Raw genomic sequence first — 8,080 nt, 5'->3', positions numbered from 1 at the left:
AAAATGTAATTTTTCCGTTGTTACCAGACTAACATTGTATTTTCATCTCCTTAGTAAATATGGGAGTCGCTTGATGCCTTTGCCCCTCACTCCATTTGCCTCACTTCTGGAAGCTAGCCAACCAACAGGGAGGGGCATAGCCAACCAACCCAGCCACACTTACCTACTATTTACTGGAAAGAATGGTGAACTACCCACCTAAAGAAATGGCCCTGGCCATAGACTGCCAGCAATCAGAGTGAATGCTCAGTGTATAAATGCTCTGGCTATTCCAACAAAATCAAGGCAATCATTCTCTCTCTGCTCAGAAAGGGTCCTGGCAACTAGAACCCCTGAAATTATCAGAGTTTCCCAGGATTTTAAAAAATGTTTTCAGGAAACTAACTTGAGGTGTTGAAACTCAAGGCTTCAGGTGAGGGGGAGAAGGACCTTTTCTGAGTGTCTGGATGCCACTGGAATGACAACACCCCGCCTTGAGCATCCCTCTTCCTCCTGGAGGGCATCCAGGTCCACAGACAAGTTGCTTTGGGAATGACTGTCTTGATGATTAAGCCTTGCCCTCTACTCAGTCAACTGTGGAGAGGCCATGAACCACCCACAGAGCTTCACAGCAGGTACACACTTACTTTATTTAGCTCAAAGCTTCCAACAAAATTTCTCATGAAAAGGTATTGTTCAAGGAAATGAAATTATTATACACTTTCCTTGAGTTCAATTTCACTAGGAACTATTAGGATAGTACTTTCTGATTAATTTTTATTTCAGTAAAAAAAAGTAATATAAATTTCTTCTCTTATTTTTTGAGTGTATAGTACAGTATATGCATATTGTTGTAACAGCTCTCCAGAACATTTCATCTTGCATGACTGAAACTTTGTACCCAATCAACAACTGCGTTTCCTCCTCTCCCAGCCCCTGGCAACCAGCATCCTGCTTTCCATTTCTATGATTTGACTATCTTAGATACTTCATATAAGTGGAATCATGCAATATTTGTCTTTTTGCAATTGGCTTATTTCACTTAGCACAATGCCCTTGAGTTTCCTCCATGTTGCAACGTATGACAGGTTTTCCTTCTTTTCTAAGGCTGAAAAATAGTCCATTATATATAGCACATTTTCTTTATCCACTCATTCAGCCATTAATGGATATATAGGTTGCTTCCACATCTTGGCTGTTGTGAATACTGCTGCAATCAACATGGGTGTGCAAATATCTCATTGAGATCTTGTTCTTAATTTTTTGGATGCATATCAGAAGTGGGATTGCTAGATCACATGGTAGTTTTATTTTTGATCTTTTGAGTAACTTCCATACTTTTTCCACAGTGACTGTACCATTTTACAAGCCCACAAACAGTGCTTCAAGGGTTCCAATTTCTCTACATCCTATCAACACTTGTTAGTTTCTTTTTGTTTGTTTTGTTAGCAGTCATCCTAATGGGTACAAGGTGATATCTCATTGAGGTTTTGATTTGTATTTCTCTGATCACTAGTGAAGTTGAGCATCTTCTCATATGTTTATTGGCCATTTGTATGTCTTCTTTGGATAAATATCTATTTAAGTCCTTTGCTTATTTTTTAATTGGTTATTTTTTTTTTTTGCATTACATTGTAGGAGTTCTAGATATCCTGTATATTAACTTTTTATATGATATATGGTTTGCGAATATTTTTCTCCCATTAAGTTGCCTTTTCACTGTTATTTCATTTGCTACACTTTTAAACATTAATTTCTTATTAAAATATTTAAAAATTTAAGTACTTTGTAGTATAATAGATAATGAAATCACTGAGCAAACTGTTCCATCTACCTGAACTTCCAGGATACTCCTGGATCACAATGCCATATGGCAGTGCTCCCCAGGGCATTGTTTACAGGCCATTTGCATTGTAATCTTCTGGGGTGTTAACATGCAGATTCCTGGGCCCCACCCCTTACCTATACATTCTGGGAATGTGTCTGGGAATCTGTATTTGTGACAGGCTTTGCAAGTGATTCTTAAGCACTTTACAGTCTGAACACCAAAGCTAAATGGCACTCAGAAAAAATTTTTTCTAGAAATGGATCTTTCTTGAATAAACTGCTGAATTATATGGCACTTGAGTAAAGGGATTACAGGTGGCAAAATCAGATCAACTCTGTAGGGCATATCTGAGTATCTCATGAGAAGGCAGCTACAGCCAGGGCTTGTGTTTCCTTAATGTATGTTCTAGCCCCATACACCAGGGACAATTAATAAACATTTTAAGATCCTGACAAAATCCATCTCGTCTTGCTCTATCATTTCCTAAACCCACAGGCTCAAAATCAACACTTTAAAAAATTGTTATAATTCTCATCTACTCATTCCTTTCAATTATACAATTCAGTTTATCAAACATGCCTTAAAAATCTAATTAATATGTACCAGGCACTGTACCTGGCCTCAAGGAACTCACAGTCTAGATCAGCTCTGCCCAACGAAAATGTACTATGAGCTATTATGTAATTTTAAGTAATCTAACAGCCATGTTTTAAAAAAGTAAAAATAATAATAATAATAATAAATTTAAAAATAATATATATTTTAACTCAATATATCTAATTATTTCAATATGTAATCAAAAAATTTGCTGACATATTTTGCACTTGTGTTTTTGTACCAAGTCTAGAATCAGGTGTGTATTTTACACCTGCAGGACATATCCATTGAGATTAGCCACACTGGGTGCTCAATGGCCACATGCAGTTGGTTGGTGGTTACAGTATTGGATAGTGCAGGTTGCGCAGGAAAGACAAACATGTAAACATAACTTTCAGACCCAGGAGACTTTACAAAGGATATAGAAAAAATACTTCATGAATCCCCAAATTCGTAAACTCTGCTGTAAAAAATATCATTTTCCCTGTAAAAAAAAAAAACAATAAAGCCTGTGACTAGCTAATACTTCATTCATAATTCTGCAATGGAAACTATTTCTCCACTTCTGCTTCAAGGCATTTATGAAAGAAGCCCCAAATGAATGCTATCATGTCTTAAGCTTTTTAGGCACAGAGAACACTTTCTAAAGTTCTGCTTGTGGCCACCTTCCCTTGGGAGACAAGCAAAGAAAAACAAGTAACAAGCAGCTTACAGACTGTGAGTGCCATGATAAGAAAAAGACAAAAGCACCAATGTTATTAAATTTAGCGTGACTTGACGACATGAATGTTTCTGTTTCACGAAACTCTGTCTCCTCAAGGAAGACAAAGCAGCTGAGCCAGTAATAATTAAGACCCACTCAAGATGCAGAGGTCTACGAGTTAACAGATCAATGAAAATCAAATTCTTACTTCTGATAATAACCTTGAGAGTGGGTCAAGTGTGAGGTAGGGAGGAGCAGGATCTGTGCCTAAGACAAGAAATAAAGGGGAAAGATGTCTCCTTGCTTAGAGGTGAGACTGCTGTTGCAGTCAGCACCTTTTGCTTAAGTGACACTAAGATTGCCAGCCTAATCCTCTTAGACTTTCCCAGGTTCCACCTTGATGGGGCTGCGACACCTTCACTTCCTGCTCCAAGGCTAGGCATTAAAACCATAGCTGTTCTCAGCTACAGGTGGCTGAGAGACCATCTTGCCCTGTGGAGAGAACAGGGAGGAGGGATACTTTGTTCATATTTTCTACTGGGGTTCTGTGCAATAATTATCCTCGTTTTCCCTCTGTGCTTTTCTTGCATGCTTGCTGTGTTGACCCTGCAATTTTGTGGACAGGCTACAACTGTCCCGCTTGTTTATATTTCCTATAGCCATTGAAAAGCTATTTTGAACACATCGGATGGCCAATACATAAGCAAAAGTTTTTTTCTAAATACTCCCACGATATTTTTTTCAATATTGCAAGGTTCACAGAATGCTAAAAGCAAGCCTAGTTTAAACAAAGCTTGATGCATTGCTACAAAGAAGGGAAGTCAGTCTGTCCTCAGCTGCTTTAAACCCTAAATCTGGATGCTCTTCCTTGGAGATCGAACATGGGGAAGCACTTTCATTCCATATAGGCTGCCTGCAACACCACTGAACATTTGTTCTGGCCCAGAACCCTATTCTACAAGCTTATGGAGTTAGCTGATGGCACCGCCAATTAATTCGGATTCTGCAAGGAATCCAAAATTCTTGAGCCAACCCTTACTCAGAGTGAAGGTAAAATCAGTAGTTATATTTCATCATGTCAATACACTCAACTCACAAAAATATTTCAGTAAGCTTCCACTAGAATCACATTTCCCAAGTGTGTCCTGTTTTTGGTACAGTTTCATGTCTCACATTAATTACCTATCCAACTCTTTTTTTTAACCTATCCAACTTTAGCAGTAGATTTTTCTTTTCCATCCGTGAGCAGTTTTTCCGTTAGTTGGAGTACTAGCTGAAACTGGGTCCAGAATCCATTTCTCCTGTATATGTATTGAACATATGGTGGATTCTCTTGAATTACAGATCTGACCTCCTGCCAAATTTGTCATTTTCTTCTTTAATATATTAAAATTTTCTAACTGAAAATTGTCACTATCTTAGAGCCCTTCAATTCCGTTGTGCACGCCAACATTTCTCTTTCTTTGGGAAATGAGTCATTTCCCCCTCCATACAAAGCACACTTTCCAAGAGAACAGAGAAGCATCTTACAGCGATGTGAGTGCAAAGTGTTAAATTTGAATCATCCCGTAGTAAAATCATTCATTCCCAAACACCAACTTTATGGCTCCGATGTCACTGAACACAGTGCAAATCTTTTCACATTCCAACATTTCTGAAGCTGGGATGTATCCTGGATTTATACCTTGTCAACTATCTGGCAGTCATTTTTCTTTCTTCATGGAACATAAAATGTAAAAGATCTCATGAGCAATGGTTTCTTAAGTTGATGAAATACAGAATAATTCTTTAAAATTAAACCTCGGTAAAATTACATATCACTATGTGCCACAGACTTTTGGGGCTATTTGTGTATAACTGAATAGAAGAATCTGAAGTCGAGAAATGCCAGGTGTTGCTTGTGATACGGAATGAGAATGCCATGAGAAAGGAAGGTGCCCAGGGCTAGAGGAACAGAGTGGAGAGGGCACAGAGCTGGCTTCCTACATGGCCTTTGGGCAGAGTGTCTGTGAATGAGTGGAGGCTGGCCATGTGAAGGTTAAGAGCATGTATGTGTGTTGGGGTGGTGATGGTGGTATTATTCCAGGAAGAGGGAAAGCAATGAACCAATTCTTCCATAGTAGAACGGCATGGTGTGTGCATGTAACCAATCATAAGCAGTTGTGCATTCTTCTAATTTAAAGAAAGATGATGTGACTACAGAGACACAGGGGTCAATTTCTGAGGCCACCTTTTGTCGCTTTTAGCATTTAGCTATGTTCTGTAGGCGCTGAGGGTAGACACTTGACGCTATTTATTTCACATTTAGCAAATACCTTCTATGCCCTGCCTAGAGTTCATCTTTGACTATCCATAACAAATGTTGGAAGCCTGTGGCATGTCTCTTAAATTTAGCTTCCAATTGCACAATACTAATTTATATAATTTTCTGCTAATTTCATATTCTCGTTATTTCAGAGATTAATTTCATCTAGAAATATTAACAGTTTTCAATATTTTGTTTTGTTTTTGGGTTGATTTCTCTGGTGCAATCTCAGAACTAATGTAAATCATATAATTTAGAGCCAAGAGGAAGCTGAGACAATCAAATGAAGCCCCTTTCTTTTCAAATGGGTACCAGTGATCAAGAGAGGTCAGTAATAGGCCCGAGAGAACAAAGCCACTTAGCTTCAGAGCCAGGGTTACAATGCAGGCTCCAATGGGCTTGCCTAATGAAAGGAAGAAACATAAATTTATCAGAGGTTCTAGGTACGAAGTTAAAAAATAATGTTTGTACATTTCTTTTGCTCCAAGTATTTTTCATCTTTTTTTCTCAGAGGTTTCTCTCTAATCACTTCCATTTATGTCAATAACGATTTTTACAATTTCCCATGAAGTGTGTTTTAAATATAAATATTAAAACGGTTTCTGTAGAAACAAGGGAAAAACTGAAACAATCCTCCAGGCATAATTAACTATATTTATTATTATTTTTAAAATCTTGATTCATCAGATCGTGTTCACACAGTTGAAAAAGAGATACTTATAGAGGGTGGGAAGTTGAATTATCTTCCGTTCGTTCAAAAGCTAAACATCTAAGGGAAGAATTTGTTCATTGCTTTCCCTCTGACTGGCATAATTAATGTAATTTGACTAGCTTTTATGGGTGTTTTTATGCTCTCTAAGATATCACACAGCTTTCCCTTTCAGATTTTGTTAAGCTTAGAATTACTTGAGCATTCCATATAACTAAATGGATTGTTTCTAATTGAGTTTTATGTCTCCTGCAAATGATTTTTGACATTTTACTAATTCACAAGTAAAAGTGGAACATGATCATGCTTTAATTTTGTGAGTCATGTTTTAATTTTGTGAGTCAGCAAATCTTACAAGAGGAAAACAGAATTCTAACTTTATTCAAGGCAACTAAAAGATGAATGAGTTTCTATTTATACCCTACACATATAAGTCACTGTTAAAATATAAATTTTCTGTTAATGAAGTGGGATCTTAGGATATTTTTAAATGATTATTTAAACAGCTCAGGTATTATAAACAAGTATTAATTAAGTTTAATGACTCCCTAAACCTATTAAAATCACATTTCTAAAGTAAATTTTTTAAATGACAATATAACTTGTCTCCCAATATTCTGCTCAAGATAAAATAAAAGCCGTTAAGCCCACGACCATGCCAAAAACTTCTGCCTCCTCCAAATCACTTCACCTTTCTGGCTTTACTTTGTATATCTGTACAACTGTAGAGTAGGCTAGCTGACATCTAGAGTGCCATCAGCCACAGAAACTATAAAGCTAACTTTAATTACTTTTAGAGACATTTATATGTAATAGAAAGTTTAGAGATAGTGAACATATCTTTTTTAAAGATGAAGAAATCAGGGTTCTAAAAATGGAGAAAACTTGTCCAAGATCAGGTTAAAGATCAAGTTCACCTCAGTCTCTCCTATTCTGAGATGTTTCTCAAAGGAAAATATCAAACATAGCATGTCATATTCTAAGAAACTAAAAAATTAATCCAGGATATCCTCAAAAAGGTTTTCATCCTTAACATCAATATTAGTTAAAGGTATTATGTCCCCACAAAGCAAACTAAAAACAAAATAAACCATACTACTCAAATTGCTCACAAGGGGCGTGGTTTAGGTCTTGTCCTTCTTTCTCTTACTTAAAGCCCTGCTTGCAAAGAATGTTCCAGGGTAAATTTTGTGCTACAACAAAAATCGTGGCAACAAAAACAAAGAGGCTGGCATGTGAAAACAACAAACCTCAAAGAACTACAAGAGCAAATAATATAAAAATGGATTAGAAGGCTGGAAACAGAAAAGAACAAATAGGTTCTTTTTTGCTAAAGAAAAGATTAATTCACTTCTGATTTATCTTAGGTCTGTTTATGTAGTGTTCAAATGCCAATTAGAATTTAGCATATGGATTTCAATCTCTAGTACTTATGGTGGCTTTTTCTCTACAAGCTAAATGTGAAAAGGTGATAAATGAAAGAACGCCCTAGAGTCAGAAAAAGGTCTCAATCAAATTCTGTAAAGAAATTTACATCCTTCAACTGCCAGCACAGAACATTATTAAATCACAGGAATAAATGTTTGCCTTAAATTACATTTTTAATACTGCATCTTATAATTGGGAACCAATTATCCAATTATAAAATCTGCAAGGTTCTTATAAACATTATATTAAAGAATGATACCTATTTAAAAATTGCTTATGAAAGAATAATCTGAGATAAATTCACTTTATCATCCAAATTACATTGTCCAACCCAGTAGCCACCAGCCACATGTAGCTATTGAGCACTTGAAATATGGCTGGTCTGAATTCAGATATACTTTCAATATAAAACATACACTGGATTTTGAAGACTTAATACCCCTTAAAAAAGGTAAAATATCTCATGTGTAAATCTATATTTCAGTTATAAAAATTACATGTATTTTCTATTGGTATATTTAAATTGTATAA

This window comes from Pteropus vampyrus, unplaced genomic scaffold (assembly GCF_000151845.1).
Source record: "Pteropus vampyrus isolate Shadow unplaced genomic scaffold, Pvam_2.0 Scaffold4, whole genome shotgun sequence".
In the NCBI taxonomy this organism is placed as follows: domain Eukaryota; kingdom Metazoa; phylum Chordata; class Mammalia; order Chiroptera; family Pteropodidae; genus Pteropus; species Pteropus vampyrus.
This window is presented reverse-complemented; position numbering follows the sequence as displayed.